Source organism: Phaenicophaeus curvirostris, chromosome Z (assembly GCF_032191515.1).
Source record: "Phaenicophaeus curvirostris isolate KB17595 chromosome Z, BPBGC_Pcur_1.0, whole genome shotgun sequence".
NCBI lineage: Eukaryota > Metazoa > Chordata > Aves > Cuculiformes > Cuculidae > Phaenicophaeus > Phaenicophaeus curvirostris.
In genome coordinates, this window is record NC_091431.1 from 73,970,693 (window position 1) to 73,986,764 (window position 16,072).

At 49.2% G+C, this 16,072-nt stretch overlaps 1 protein-coding gene across 3 annotated transcripts in view; it reads left to right on the plus strand.

The window, feature by feature from the left end:
* Positions 1-14,495: 14,495 nt before the first annotated feature.
* The window catches only part of CTIF (cap binding complex dependent translation initiation factor), a 165,304-nt gene continuing 163,727 nt past the window's right edge, over positions 14,496-16,072 (plus strand). For 2 of the 3 annotated variants that reach the window (XM_069880981.1, XM_069880983.1), the window contains exon 1: positions 14,497-14,554. The gene's annotated coding sequence lies outside the window, so the exon portion shown is untranslated. Of the gene's footprint in view, positions 14,555-16,072 lie in introns of all 3 variants that reach the window. The other variant, XM_069880982.1, reaches the window with a different exon arrangement.

Genomic DNA, 16,072 nt, shown 5'->3' on the forward strand with positions numbered 1-16,072 from the left:
CAGCTTTCCTGGAGCCCCTTTCAGTATCGGAAACTGCTCTAAGTTCTCCCTGCAGCCTTCTCTTTTCCAGGCTCAACAACCCCAACTCTCTCACCCTGTCCTTGTATGGGAGGTTCTCCAGCCCCTGGATCATCTTCGTGGCCTCCTCTGCACTCCCTCTAACAGATCCACGTTACTTACGTTACCTGATCTTCAGGCTTGCAGCACGACGAATGACGTTTGTGCTCCTAGTGCCCAAGATCTAGTTGGTGCATAAATCCTTTGCAAAGAGCCTATTAAATTCATGCAACATCAAATCTATTAATAACCAATACTCTTGTCTCTCTAGATAGCCATTTTTCTTCATGCAATCATTCAATGATTCTAATTTCTCCCTGGTGCCCTCAGTTGGCTCAGAGGGTTATCACAGACCCACCACAGTCAGGGATACCACAAAGTTTGACGCTTCCCTTTCTGTCTGAGCACATCCAAATAATTTATGTGTGATTTCCAAGGCAATGTCTGCATGTAGGTATTTCCCAAGGTGAGCAGGAATAGACTTTCTGAGCTGCGGGCCAAGAGGGAGGGTCGACTCCGATACCCTCTCCTGTGCCGCCCAACGGACTGCACCCAGTAATCCCCACACAACACCCACCGTTTTGTTTCAGCCCTTGCATACTATTTTAGAAGCCTATGTTAAATGCACAAGAAAAATAAGGAAATAACTTTGATTAAAGTCTGCAGTTGATGAGGAATCCACCACAGCTCCAGGTCCCACACCCTTTAATTACCTTTGCTGTTAAATGCTTGCAACTACGTTTCTCTAACTTTCATGTCCTGCCATGCATCCCTGCATTTCTTGATAATTTCTCATCAATTATAATTGCTGTGTCTTGGAGAGAACGAATAGAAGGAGACTTATTTAGGGCTATTTTTGTAGAAAAGTCCAGTCCTTCCTAGGAGAATACATTACTTGAGAGAGGCGACCAGGCTTTTTTTTTCTTTAAAACTGGAGAAAATCACCTCACTGCCCTGTGACTTGTAGCATGACTAGCAATATTTGGTGTCTTCCCCTACAACTTGCTAGAAGCCAAAAATGAAACAAGTAAATCATTAAGAAATGTTTTTACCTGTTGTGTATGCTAAGTGCTCCGTAAATGCTCAGAACTTGGGCAGCAGGAAAGTTGGACTAGGAGATGATTGCAGATCCCCTCCAACTGAACTATTCTAATGGGTCCAGAGGAGGTCATGAAGATGATCCAAGGGCTGGAGCACCTCCCATATGAGGACAGGCTGAGAGAGTTGGGGTTGTTCAGCCTGGAGAAGAGAAGGCTCCAGGGAGACCTTAGAGCAGCTTCCTTACCTGAAGGGGCTTCAGAAAAACTGGGGAGGGACTTTTTACAAGGGCATGAAGTAATAGGACAAGGGTGAATGGCTTTATATTGGAATGGGGAAGATTTATGTTAGACATTAGGAAGAAATTCTTCATGATGACGGTGAGGAGGCCCTGGCCCAGGTTGCCCAGAGAAGCTGTGTCTGCCCATCCCTGGAGGTGTTCAAAGCCAGGTTGCATGAGGCTTGGAGCCCCTGATCCAGTGGGAGGTGTCCCTGCCCACGGCAGGGGGTGGAACTGGATGGGCTTTGAGGTGCCTTCCAACCCAAACTATTCTGTCATTCTATGATTCTGTTCTAGAACCCAAAATCTCATGGTTTTCCACAATATGCTGAGGATTTTGAGGTGCTTGACTTTGCAATATTTTGCTTCTCCAGATGGCTAGAAGTGCCCTGCAAAATCATAGACTTCTTATCAATGAAGATTTTCTCATCTCCAGGACCTGAAAGATGCTAAGGTATCTCCGGGTCTGCTCTTGCTAAAATGATCTCGCTTCACCCTGTGTGAAAGAAACCCAGCTGTGGAACATGGGTTTATTATGGAGTAATGAAATAGTATCTGGTAATCATATTATCTGGAGTTCAAAAGCAGGTCTTTCCCTTTCAAGAAAGCAATTTCTCTCTGTTGGTTGGACTTAATTGCTTTGCTAGTCCTTTTTAATTAGGACAATTTAGAAACTAAGGTAAACTAGAAATGTTACTTCAGCCGTGGAAGAAGAGGGAACACTGGAATAACCACTGATGTCAGGGCCAAGCTTGTTCATCCCTAATCTGGCTGCAAAGACCTGCTAATATTTATTCATAGGAGTGTAGCTAAGGAGAGATGACTCGGCATCTTCCCAGAGTTTACTGTTATTTCTGAAACAAAGGCAAGGTCCTTGACCAGGGAAGTGATTCTACCCCTGTACTCAGCACCGGTGAGGCCACACCTGGAATACTGTGTTCAGTTTTGGGCTCCTCAATATAAGCAAAACATCCAGGTCTTGGTGCGCATCCAGAGAAGAGTCACAAAGCTGGTAAAGGGGTTGGAGAATAAGTGTTACGAGGATTGGCTGAGAGAACTGAGGTGGTTTAGTCTGGGGGCTGAGGGGAGACCTTATCACTGTCTACAACTTCCTGAAAAGAATTTGTAGAGAGGTGGGTGTTGGTCTCTTCTTCCAAGTGACAGGTGATAGGACAAGAGGGAATGGCCTCAAGCTGCGTCGGAGGAAGTTTAAATTGGGTACTAGGAAAGTTTTCTTCGCAGAAAAGTTTATGTGGCGCTGGCAGAGGCTGCCCAGGGAGGTGGTGGAGTCCCCATCCCTGGAGGTGTTTGAAAGGCAGGGAAATGAGGTGCTTGGGGATATGATTTAGTAGTGGACAGGTACAATTTGAGTTGATTTCAAAGGTCTTTTCCAACCTAATGACTCTCAGTCAAGATAGGGAGGAAACACAGGAAGACACTTCCTTGTGTCCTGTCCCTGTGGAAAATAGTCCAGTCCTGGTATACAGGAAAGTCAACGTGCTGTGGGACCATCCCTGCCCCAGGGCTTCCACCTGGGTTAGAGCACCATCATACCACAGTGACTTGTTAGAAAAGCAAGTTTATTTTACAGCTGATGCTCTGAAAAAGCTTTCACCTTTTTATAATATTTGAATGATCTTTTTAGGAATTATCATGGGCGATTTTTGAGCTTGTAGCAAACCAGGGCGCCTTGTTCAGTGCTGCCACCCATGCACACACATCCCTCCATGAGAGATGTCCTGGAGAAACGAGTCCCTTCTCAGAAAGTATAAGTTGCATTCTTGTTTGAGCCAGGAAACCCAATAAAATATTTAGCCACTGTTTGAGTTCAAACATCCTAAGGACGCCTGTGGATGTGATTTGATTCACAGCTCTGTCATGGTAATGGTCCTTCAGCTGTCTTTTTCTCACCAGAAACCTGGGAAATAGGCATCTTGGAGGTGCTGGTGATGGAGGGAGAGGCAGGAGAGGGGAGAAGGGACAAGGGCATCCATCCTGGGGATGATTTTCAAAGCTATGAGACCATTGAGGTTCATGAAGTGGGCACATGAGCATGTGGAGCTCATCCATTGTCCTTGGCTGATGGGGACAGAGATGAAGAAGAGGTAGTAGGAGAGGAAGGCTGCTGGTAATCCTCATGTGCCTGGAAAGTCTCAGCCTAGCATCCTGGGAGCCATTCCCCAGGCACAGAGCTCCTCCAGTCAGCACAATAGTATGATTTGTGGAGATTCAGGTAAAACAACCTGATTTAGTTAAAGCATAATATGAAATAAAAGTTAAAGCATAATATAAAATTTATGAACTGCTGGGGCAGGAGAGATGCACGTTGTGTCAGGTACTGCTTTTTAATGGGTGTTTCAAATGCTTTACCTTCCCTTCTGCATGTTAGTTGTGACATGGGATCAAATGAGGCTTTTGTGGGAAAACTAGGTAAAAAAAAGGTGACAAGATATTTCTAGTGAGAGGAGAGAAGGAGGCTGAGGGGGAGAAGGAGGCCGCTAGCTGGGAAGTGTTGCTCCACTGGGAAAATAAATTAATATGTGCCAGGCAGCCTGATGGCAGGGTGATGCTAAGCCACTGGAGGAATGATTGGATGGGCAGAAGCACCCAGAGATGAGGAGGAGGCAGGAGGCTTCCCCAGACTCCCTTGTCCTTCAGTCCCCTGAGCCGCAGGGACAATTTCCAGCTCTTGGGGAAGAAAAGCATCTGTTGGAATTGGATGGGAAGATCTTCCATTATTTCTGTTATTTCAGACTTGATGCCCTGTAGATTTTGGGGAAAATACATAACTTTTGCGCTCAGACAGCCAAATCTTTAACCAGTGCCTGTCCTAGGGGGATAAATAAGTTCTGCTGGGCAGTTCAGTAGGTACCTTCATGCTATTGGTTACTTGGCAGCTGCAGATTTCCATCTCACGTACATGCTGTCCTGTGTATATACGGGGATATTTATAGCACATACAAGTTTCTGTCATTGCACGGTTAATATAAATCTACCCTGCTCTGATTCCTGAAGGCCACAGCACAATAAAATGCCAGCCATATGCCTGGAGTGCTGGTGGTTTGACATTGTTATCTCTTTTTCACCCCTATCAAAACCAGGAGCATGTCAAGTCCTTTTCTGCTAACAGCTTTTGCCACAGGCAGAGAATAAAAATGTTTCCCTTTTCCCCCAGTCACCTTACTGGGAAGGCAAGGGGGTCTAAACTCGGGCATCAGCTCATTGCAGCTGCTGGGGAAGGGAATTGAGGACTTCAGCCATGCATATTTTTACAAAAGCAACGTGATAAGAAGCAAAAGCTCTGTGACGATAAACTTGTTTGTTTTGTTAGCAGACCAAGGATAAATCCTGGGCTCTTGACGTTGCTCAGCGTGACCTGCTGGCATGTGGATAACAAAAGCTGCCTTCTCTGAAGTAGGGTTTTCTTACATGGTTAAGGACTATAATTTCATAATGTAGAGAAGCTCAGTGGAAAAAGAGGATGAAAGGTCCTCCAAGACATCACATCTCCCTGATGGTGGTAGGTGTGCAAGTCCTTCTCCTTGAAGGAACAGAGTCTAAGTGACCCTGATGGTTTCTCCCTTACATAATACATAAAACTATGAGTATTCCTAATTGACAAAAAATATACTTATTTTCCAACCTCAGCCAAGCATGATCCCATCTTAAATCGTGTTGGAGTGATGTTTGCTGCCAGCTTTCCTTGTTGTTTGTGGTAGCTCTGGTGGTGGGTGGAGATGAGAGAACATTTTGGGGGGAAAGGGAGGATCTCCATACCAGCAGGTGAGTCAGAGCCAGGGAAGGCACTATTAGAAGATGCATGATAGATAACAGAGGGTGTGATAAGGTGACAGCAGAGGATGTGGGCTCCCAGGAGCAGGAGAAGTAAGAAGCTGAGCTGCTTGTGTGAATAGGTGTGTGGTGAAAGCCTCCTTGACAGAGTGTGTGCTCTTCCCCACTGGATCCTGGAGTAACCCTGGGACAGGCAAGGAAGATGTCACCACACTGAGACTTGTGCCACCCAGACACAAGTCTGTTACACCCTGAGACACTTCTCATTTACCCAAACCAGAAATATTTTCTCCTATGACTTTGTCCTGAGGACCAGAGACAGATGTACAAAGAGTCTTCCTCATCGCTTGCTAACCCGGAGCTGCAGGAAGCTCTAGAGGCACTGGCAGAGACTTATACCTGGTGAAAGTTGGTTGACCAAGTACTTTAACAACAGGATAAGTAGAGCTGTACCCATCTCAGAGGAAGAAGAACTGAAGGCTTTAATCTATCATCACCGGTGACAGAGCCCAGATCATCTAAACCCAAGCCCACTGAGTCATGCTGCTTTCCACCCATCTCCAGCCATGGGCTGGGCAGCCAGCCCTGTTTATGGTATGTGCCCTGGCTCTGGTAGAGCCGGCTTGTACAGTGAAGCCATCGCAGCTCACTGTGGTGCCCAACCTGCTCTCTTCAGCCTTGTTTCTAACAAAAAGTGTATGCAGGGCCAGAGTGCCAGCTCTCTGCCTTGCCTAAAGCATGGCTTTCCTCTAAAGCCTTTTGGTTCAAGTCTCCTTCTTGCTACTGTGTAATTCCAGATTTTTTGGGCTGTAGGTTGCTGAAAAGTCAATGGTGTCAATAAAATTGCCTGCACAGAATATAATACTGAGTGAAGAAATAGCGAAGTCACAGAATCACAGATTTGCAGAATGGCTTGGGAGGGAAGTGACCTGTAAAGGCCATGTATGGTCCAACCTTCTTGCAAGAAGCAGGGACATCTTCAACTGGATCAGGTTTGCTCATGGCCCTCTCTAACCTGGCCTTGAATGTTTCCAGGGATGGGGCATCCACCACCTCTCTGGGCAACCTGTGCTTGTGCGTCACCACCCTCAGTGTAAAGAATTTCTTCTTTCTGTCTAGTCTGAATCTCCCCTCTTTTAGTGTAAAGCCACGATCCCTTGTTCTCTTTGTACACGCCCTGTTCAAAAGTCTATCCCCATCTGTCTTATTAGCCCCCTTTAACTACTCCAAGGTTGCAATAAGGTCTCCCCAGAGAGTCACCCTCCGTCCTGCACCCCTGCATTTTCAACACTCCTCACCCCAATGCCAGTGAAATTCCCCTCTACCTTCTCCCACCCCACCAATTAGCGATTCCCTCCTGCTGAACCCCTCTAAGCAGCATCACAATCCTCTGATGCAATTAATAGCCACAATAAGGGATTATGGAAAAAGAATCCATTTGCATTCGGGGGAAGAGAGAGATATTTCTGGGTTACTGGAAGATTTCTTGGCCAGCCCTGCCTCTGTGAAACGCACTTGCCAATGGTTAATTTGACTCTGTTCTCCAGCAAACCCACAGCTATTGATGTCCCTGTCTGAGGCACTACCTGTCACCCTGAGGAGGCATCTGACAAGATCTGCTTTGCCTGGTGTGGAAGGACATCCTTCACCACCTATTCCAGCTCCTTCTGATGCCTCTGCCACCTCTCAGCTTAGCCTCCTCAGCAGCCTGACCTTTGCAAATGCCCATGTGATTCCTTGGGGCTAGATGTGGCAATCCTTTAAACTGGTAATTTGTTCTTACCTGGATAATCATACTTTGCGTTTCTAAGGCCTCATTAATGCAGTTGCGAATTAAATCAGGGGAGGAAAGTCATGAATTATGTCCAGGTAGCCCCATTAAGCATCTGAGTTATGTGAAGAAAGGGAAATTAGAAATATTATTTTAAGCAATATGGGAGGTCAAGGAGAAAATCCAAAAATTCCGAGTTGCACCTTCTCGTATGCAGTATGAAAAGTGGCATCAGAGTTAGATTTCAACCTATCTGTCACAAAGCAGTTTTCACAAGCCCAGCTCTCCAGGAGCCCAAACTCATCTTGTCTCAGACCTCCGCCCAGTACCAGTCAGTTTAGCCTTGACTTGAAAACAGCCTTGGCACCGATCACTGTGCTGGATACAAATGCCCTTCTAAAAATAACATAGAAGTGGGGGAAGGAGCTTGTCTCTGCACTCGGCATTTCAAAACTAGCTTCTCCTCTTGCCACAGCAAAGTGTTTCTTCACCCATTGGTGCCCCGCTCTGAAATTTGATTTATAAATATGTACATAAGAGAGTCTTGACAGCTTTATGCAGTCTCTTTTGCCACGAATGACCTGGCTGTCTACATTCATATCCTCTCACCTGAGTTTCTCTCTAGTTTTGCAGCCAGGCAATCTCACCCCACAAGATCTGGGGGGAGCAGGAACCACTGGAGTCCCATGTCCAATGCCATCAGCCCCTCAGGCATGGACAGAGGTCTCTGTGCTCGGGAAGGAGGGCAGAGTTGTGCACTCAGGCTCTTTTGGGATGGGAACAAAGACCTTGTCTGTCTCCAGTCCTTGCTTCGACAGTAGGTCTATTATTTGTTTTTTTAAAGGAGGTCTATTTGCTTTCAAGTCAACTGCAGCCTGGCCAGAATAATGATCTCTCTGACTCTGGCAGAAGTTGTTCATCCCACTGTTTCAAGGGTTTCTGTTCCTGCAGGAGTCTCTCTGATGGAGCACCTACATGCTTGATGTCCACAGTGGCATTTTGATGGTCACTTCTTAGAAACCTCCTGAGGGCATCACAGCGTTTTCATGCTGGGAGGCATCCCCATCACCCCACCAGAACTACTTGTTGAAGAAGAAAGGAATTTTCCTCCTCTTTAGTTTATTTTTTCAGTACCTGTCTGTAGGTGTAACTGAGCTTTCCGCACAGGGGATGTATAATGTAAGAAGAACAGAGTACATTGAATATTGCCTTCAGCTATGCTGTGAAGCTAAGATTTGCTCCAAGCTAGCAAGGGAGGGCCAAGCTACCAGCACACCTCAGCCACGAGCAAGGTAATTTGTGAATATTCTGTATCTCCCCTTAGAAGCAGCAGGATCTCTTCATTACTGATCCGTTTTAAAGTATATTGCCATGGCGAGGGCAGAGTTTGGCACAGCTTCTTTTCAGTTGCAGTTTGGGCTCTCAAATATCTCTGTGTCCCCGTCTGCTCTTTTCACGTCTTGCTGTTTTTCTGGGACAAAAGTCCTGAGGCTGGAGCATTTCCCACTGGCAGAGATCCACCAATTCCCACTGAATAAGAAGAGAGCTTAGGGATGCTCTTGACATCCTCCCAGAGATGCTCAGGGCTTTCCCAGTAGCAGGCCTGAGAGGATGCTGAGGCAGGATACGGGCATGCCCACATGGTTCCCAGCATCTTGTGGGCACTGCGCTTGGCAGCACCAGAAGCCAGGCAGCCTGCCTCAATTCCCTCCGCTAAGGCAATGCAGAAACTCCCCTGATGCTTCACTACCTCATTAAAACACTCTTTTAATAAACAGCCAACTTAATTTCCCAAGCACTGAGTCATTTCATGTTATTACCTGGTGTATGGTACCCAGAACAGCAGTCACAGCATCTTTTCCTTTAAAGGAGGATGATTCCATTCCCTCCTCTATCCTCAGCTTTTCAAAACTCCTTTTTTTTTTTTTAAGTTGAAACCTTGTCCTTTCATAATTTCCCTCCTTTCTAAGCTGGGACTAAGCGAGAAGCAGGGATGAAAGGATAAGGCTGAGCTGCTGAACGTGTACATCGGATGGGCTGAGGCACCAGGCTGGAGGGGAGCAGGGTTGCACCCAGATGACAATGGGACCAGAAGATCTATTTCTGCTCTTTGGACCTGGAGCCATGCCAGCTCCTGAAGAAAAGTCCCCGGCAGCTGTAAAGCTGTGATTTCTTCCTGCTAGGACAGATTAATGACAAATACCACGACCAGTGTGGCCATGGAGCTTCAAACCCAGGCAAGGGTGGAAATGACATAGCAGAGATAGCACATTTTCCTGAGTCCCAGGCTGATGCTGCCTGGCACCTGTCCCATGTGCCACATTCCCTGGGTTTCCCTTTAGTCTCCCTGCTGTCATCCTAGTCCAGATTCCTCATCTACTAGAGGAAGGCATCCAGCTCCCACCCACGCTCCCACAGACACCATGCTCTGCGAGATGGGTCATTTCCTTCCCCAAAAATAGCAGGCTGGAAACTGTGTGCCCTGACCCAGCCCAGATCTGGGCTCCTGAACAAGAGCACCCAGGCCCCAGACACATTTCTGCTTCCAGTCAGCACGAAGGTGAGCATTCAGTGATATTTTATGACATTAACAGGTCGAGGATGCTTTGCGCAGCTCAGGGCAGGAGCAAGACGCTCCGAGAGGTCCCACCACGTGAGATCAGGAATTGATGTGCCCCTCCAGGAGCAGGACTTTACATGTGCCAGTGTATTCTCACCACTAGTGTCACTCCTAGTGTGCTCCAAAGGGCAATTTGCTATTAATAAGTAGCAGAGATGAACTGTTACAAGGTTAAACCTGACAATCCCAATCACACTGGCGTTTCAAAAAGTGCTTATTAATGGAAGAGCAGATTCTGCTTTTCTTTTTCCCCAACCCTGCTCCCATACACCAGGAGCATCCCTGGGAAATCCTGGTCCTGGGTCCTGTCAACTCAAGGGCTTGGGGAGCTGGAGGGAATGCGGGAGTCAGGAGAAGCTGGAGGGGATGCAGGCATCTGGAGTTGATGCACGGGAGCTGCAGGAGGAGATGATCTGTGGAATGGGATGCAGGCAGAGCTGTTGTCTGCCCCGGTGAGCTCTGCACTGCAGCACAGCCTTCACTGTCACAATGCTCTTGGCGCCAGATTAATAATTAAACTGTAGTATGATCACAGATAAAGACATGAAAACCAGGCAGTTCCCCTTGCCTAAAAATATGACGAAAATAAAAAAATAAATAAATCTGGAACTAAATTAACAATGTGCTCTCCCAATTATAGCCACCCTCTGGTGAATATAAGGTTGTCATGGCAACCTGCCCATTAAACGATACAGCCAAAAATAAAGCACAGCAGGGAGAGAGATCTTTTGAATCCGATTTTGCCATCAAAGTAGAATTAAGGTTTCTTCAGAGGCTGGCTCTTCTGGTTAATTTGTGGCTGTGGTTCATCCATTGATGTTCATTAACGCAAACCATTTGTCCATATGAATGATAGAGCAGAACTAGATGGAGGACAACAAAGCATTCATGGCTAGAAATAAAGTTGTCTCTTGAATATAACCCAAACAACAGGAAAAGAGGAATGATTATTTGAGTTGGTGTTTCTGAGAGTCTAATGGGGTAAGGAGAAGGTGGTTTAAATCACATGCAGGACCATTTCTAAGCCACTTTGAGCAGGTCTGCAGGAGCTGAACGGATCCAGCTGGTGAGAACGGTGTTTAAATTCTGTTATTTACATTTCTGGACTCAGAGTTTTGTGTACTTATATGGAAATGCTTGATTTATATGGAAAACCTTGCAGTTTCCTCTTTTTAGGCTCAGCTTAAACCTTCCCTCCTTAAAGCCCAGGTGGATGCCACTCGACTGTGAAGGTTCTTTCCCCTGTACTCAGCACCGGTGAGGCTGCACCTCAAACCCTGGATTCAGTTTTGGGCCCTTGGGCTCCTCATTACAAGAAGGACATTGAAGGGGTGGAGTGCGTCCAGAGAAGGGAATGGAGCTGGGGAAGGGGCTGGAGAACAAAGTTTATGAGGAGCAGCTGAGAAAATTGGGGTTGTTTAGACTTGAGAAGAGGAGGCTGAGGGGCGACCTTATCACTGTCCACAATTGCCTGAAACGAGGTTGTGGTGAAATGGGTGATGGTCTCTTCTCCCAAGTGACAGACGATAGGACAAGAGAAAATGGCCTCAACTTGTGCCAGGGCAGGTTTAGATTGGACCTCATGTCCTATCTGCTACAGGCCCTACTAAAAAGTTTTTCCCTTGCTGTTTGCCTAGTTGTTTAGCCTTGAGGAGAGGAGGCTGAGGGGAGACCTTATTGCTCTCTACAACTCCCTGAAAGGAGGTTGTGGAGAGGAAGGAGGCGGCTTCTTCTCCCAAGTGACAGGGGACAGGACAGGAGGGAATGGCCTCAAGCTCCACCAGGGGAGGTTCAGGCTGGATATCAGGAAAACATTTTTCACAGAAAGGGTCATCAGGCACTGCTACAGGATGCCCAGGAAGGTGGTGGAGTCACCATTCCTGGAGATGCTTAAAAGATGGGTGAATGAGGTACTTAGTGACGTAGTTTAGTGGCAGACAGGAATGATTGGACTGGATGATCCAAGAGGTCTTTTCCAACCTGCTGATTCTATGATATTTCTTACCAGCTCCGTTTAAGTATTGAAAGAAAGGCTGTTCTAAGATCTCCCTTGAGCCTTCTTTTCTCCAGGCTGAACAACTCCAACTCTCTCAGCCTGGCCTCATAGCAGAGGGTCTCCAGTCCTCAGAAAACTTTGGTGGCCTCCTCTGCACTTGCTCTGAGAGATCCACGTTCCTCCTGTGCTGAGGGCTCCAGAACTGGATGCAGGATTCCAGAACCATACACAGGGCTCTAGGGATGTCACGAGAGTGGAGCAGAGGGGCAGGACCTCCTCCCCTCCTCAGGATGGGGCTGGCCAGGATGCCGCTGGGCTTTGCGATCATAGTGGGGTGAGTCCCCAAGGACTACTGGCAGCAGGGGGATGCTCGGTGCGCCTGGGATGCAGGAGGGATGCCGCCGGCGGAGCCCTGGTGGGGAAGGGTCCCTGTTCCATGCCAGGGGGGCAGGCTAGGATCGGGATGTAAGAATTAATTGTTAAGTTTTGCTGCAGCTGGTTTGTATGCTTAATTATTTTGTGATATAAATCTGTCTCGTATCAAGAGATAATATGCAGACAATCTCCAGACATAGTTGGATAACCTAAATAAATATTCTTTGAGGACTCACACAGTTCTTTGTCTAAAACTGGTATATATACTGAAGGTAAATCTCGGCCAGCCTTCAGTAACAAAGGATGTGATTGTAACAGAAGTTTAGCTTGTTTACTAGTTGAAAGAAGGACAGTCCCCCAGCAGGAACAAAGGGCAGACCTGAGCTCACCAAAATGAGACAATGAGGAAGGAGGTAAGATAAAGAGCATTAAAGGATTCTGAAGACACAAAGGAACTGCGATGTACATTTGCGAGCAGGTGATATGACTTCTGTATATGTTTAACCAATGTTCCCTGAACATGTAACCAGTGTTTCTCAGAATCTGTATGAATATGTATGTTTAGCCAGTATAAGACTCCTGTAACCAGCCTTACCATCATGCCTTTTTAGAAGGGCATCCAATTCAGTGCTGAATTGTAAAGGAAAAATATTCATAGAATAGAATCATAGAAACACAGAATCATAGAATCACTAGGTTGGAAAGGACCCACTGGATCATTGAGTTCAACCATTCCTATCAAACACTAAACCATGTCCCTCAGCACCTCATCCACCTGTGTTTTAAACACCTCCAGGGAAGGTGAATCAACCCCCTCCCTGGGCAGCCTCTGCCAGTGCCTAATGATCCTTTCTGTGAAATTTTTTTTCCTGATATTCAGCCTGAACCTCCCCTGGTGGAGCTTGAGGCCATTCCCTCTTGTCCTGTCCCCTGTCACTTGGGAGAAGAGCCCAGCTCCCTCCTCTCCACAACCTCCTTTCAGGTAGCCCACCATTGCCAGTTCATGGACCCATGTGCAGTTAAGGTCAGATGAGGGCATCTGAGGGATCTTTATGAGCCATTGGTTAAGCAACTGAGCCTAACAAAGGACTGGAAAAGGCATTTCTGGAATAAATTATACAATAGGAATGATCAGGAAAACGGACTCCATACCTAGCCCTGAGTTACTGCAAACGCTTGGAGACTTCAGGGGAAGATGCAACCACTGTGACATAACCACAAAATCCTGGGGCTTGGAGCAGGCTTTCCCTGCTCCCACGGGAGTTTTCTTTGGGGCTTTTCCTTCTCAGAGGGAGCCTGAAGATCCTCCATGATTGCTGAGGGCCCTGAGTCAAGGGGCACCCTGAGGCTGGAGAGTGACCAGCAGTTCAAGAGAGGGGATTCTCCCCACTACTCCACTGAGCTGAGACCTCAGCTGGAGCCCTGCATTCAGTTCTGCGATCCCCAGCATAAGGAGGATATCACAGAATCATAGAATCACCAGGTTTGATGAGACCCACCGGATCATCGAGTCCAACCATTTCTATCAAACACTAAACCATGTCCCTCAGCACCTCGTCCACTCGTGCCTTAAACACCTCCAGGGAAGGTGAATCAACCCCCTCCCTGGGCAGCCTCTAACAGTGCCCAATGACCCTTTCTGTGAAATATTTTTTTCTGATGTCCAGCCTGAACCTCCCCTGGTGCAGCTTGAGGCCATTCGCTCTTGTCCTGTCCCCTGTCACTTGGGAGAAGAGCCCAGCTCCCTCCTCTCCACAACCTCCTTTCAGGTAGTTGTAGAGAGCAATGAGGTCTCCCCTCAGCCTCCTCTTCTCCAGGCTAAACACCCCCAGCTCTCTCAGCTGCTCCTCATAAGGCCTGTTCTCCAGCCCCCTCACCAGCTTTGTTGCTCTTCTCTGGACTCTCTCCAGAGCCTCAACATCCTTCTTGTGGTGAGGGGCCAGAACTGAACACAGGATTCGAGGAGCGGTCTCACCAGTGCCGAGTCCAGAGGGAGAAGAACCTCCCTGAACCTGCTGGTCACGCCGTTTCTGATCCAAGCCAAGATGCCATTGGCCTTCTTGGCCACCTGGGCCACTGCTGGCTCATGTTCAGTCGCTGTCAACCAACACCCCCAGGTCCCTCTCCTCCAGGCAGCTTTCCAGCCAGACTTCTCCTAGTCTGGAGCTGCTCAGGGTTGTTGTGCCCCAAGTGCAGGACCCGGCATTTGGCCTTGTTAAACCTCCTGCCATTGGTCTCAGCCCATGGATCCAGCCTCTTCAGATCCCTTTGGAGCCTCCCGACCCTCCAGCAGATCCACACTTCCACCCAGCTTAGTGTCACCCGCAAACTTTGTCACAGAATCATTATTGTGTTTGCTCCGAGGAGCTCGCCCTCAGCCGTGTTCTGGCGGCGACGAGCGCTCCGGGGGCAGGAGCGGGACTACATCTCCCGGCAGGGCTGGCGGCGGGGCCGGACGGGGCCCGTCCCTCCCCGGCCCGTCCCTCCCCTCCCGCCGCCGCCGCCGCAGCCGGAGCCGCCGCCTCCGCCGCCCCCCGCGCCCCCTCGGCCCCCGCCGCCCCCCGGCCTCGCCCCGGGCCCATGAGGCTCCCGGCGGGGCTCTGACGGCGCCCGGCGCTGCGCACGGTGAGCGGGGACGGGGCTGGCGCGGCGGCCGCGGCCGGGGAGTGGGGGCGATGAGGCTTTTGTCTGCGCCGGGGGGCGCGGGGACCCCGCGCGGGGCTGCGCCGCGGGGCCTGGGGGCGGCGGGGGAGCGGGGTTTGGCCTCTCGGGTGGGTTCCGGCACCGCTTTGCGCCTCCTCCCGTGGTTTAGGGTTTTTTTTTGTTGTTGGTTTTGTTTTTTTTTTTAAAATTCCCTTCCTTGGCGATTCCTGCGTGGACGTGGAGCATCCCCGCGGGTGTTCCCGTCCCCTCGCCAAGGGGAGCGGTGGGAAGGGCGGTAGCGGGACGGCGGAGGTCCAGGAGCCCGGTTTGGGTATGGTTCTCGGCCTCTGGAAGCTTCCCAGACCGCTTCGTTAGCCCTGACGAAGGCCAGCGCTGGCCTTTCTCTCTTTTCCCTCACTTCCCTCTTTTCCCTCCTTTCTCTCTTTCCCTCTTTTCCCTCCTTTCCCTCCTTTCTCTCTTTCCCTCTTTTCCCTCCTTTCCCTCCTTTCTCTCTTTCCCCATTTTCCCCTTCTTCCCCTTCTTCCCCTTCTTTCCCTCCTTCCCCTCTTTCCCTCCTTCCCCTCTTTCCCTCCTTCCCCTCTTTCCCTCCTTCCCCTCTTTCCCTCCTTCCCCTCTTTCCCTCCCTCTTCCCCTCTTTTCCTCCTTCCCCTCTTTTCCTCCTTCCCCTCTTTTCCTCCTTCCCCTCTTTTCCTCCTTCCCCTCTTTTCCTCCTTCCCCTCTTTTCCTCCTTCCCCTCTTTCCCTCCTTCCCCTCTTTCCCTCCTTCCCCTCTTTCCCTCCTTCCCCTCTTTCCCTCCTTCCCCTCTTTCCCTCCTTCCCCTCTTTCCCTCCTTCCCCTCTTTCCCTCCTTCCCCTCTTTCCCTCCTTCCCCTCTTTCCCTCCTTCCCCTCTTTCCCTCCTTCCCCTTTTTCCCTCCTTCCCCCTTTCCCTCCTTCCCCTCTTCCCCTCCCTCCTTCCCCTCTTCCCCTCCCTCCTTCCCCTCTTCCCCTCCCTCCTTCCCCTCTTTTCCTCCTTCCCCTCTTTTCCTCCTTCCCCTCCTTCCCCTCCTTCCCCTCCTTCCCCTCCTTCCCCTCCTTCCCCTCTTTCCCTCCTTTCCTTCCTTTCTTTCCCTCCTTTCTTTCCCTTCCCTCCTTTCCCTCCTTCCCCTCCCTTCCCTCCTTTCCATCTCCTCTGGCAAGCCCCCCCCAGACAAAAAGGAGAGGGAAGCCTATCAGATGCAAGCGCTCAGCCAATCCCATTTGCAGTTCACGTTGTTCATCGTTATCCCCTGAGCAGGCAAGCTGGCAGTGGTTCGTGGCTGCCAAAGCACTGAGGTGGGAGGACAAGAGCGATGGTACCACCTGCTCTGACCCTGAGCATCTCCACATCCCTGGGTGGGATGCTAGTGTGTGGTCCAGAGCTGGGAGCATCTCCCATCGCCCGCAAGGTGTTTTCCCCATGCAGGGCTGAGTTGGGGTCTATCAGGCAAGGAGCCACCAGG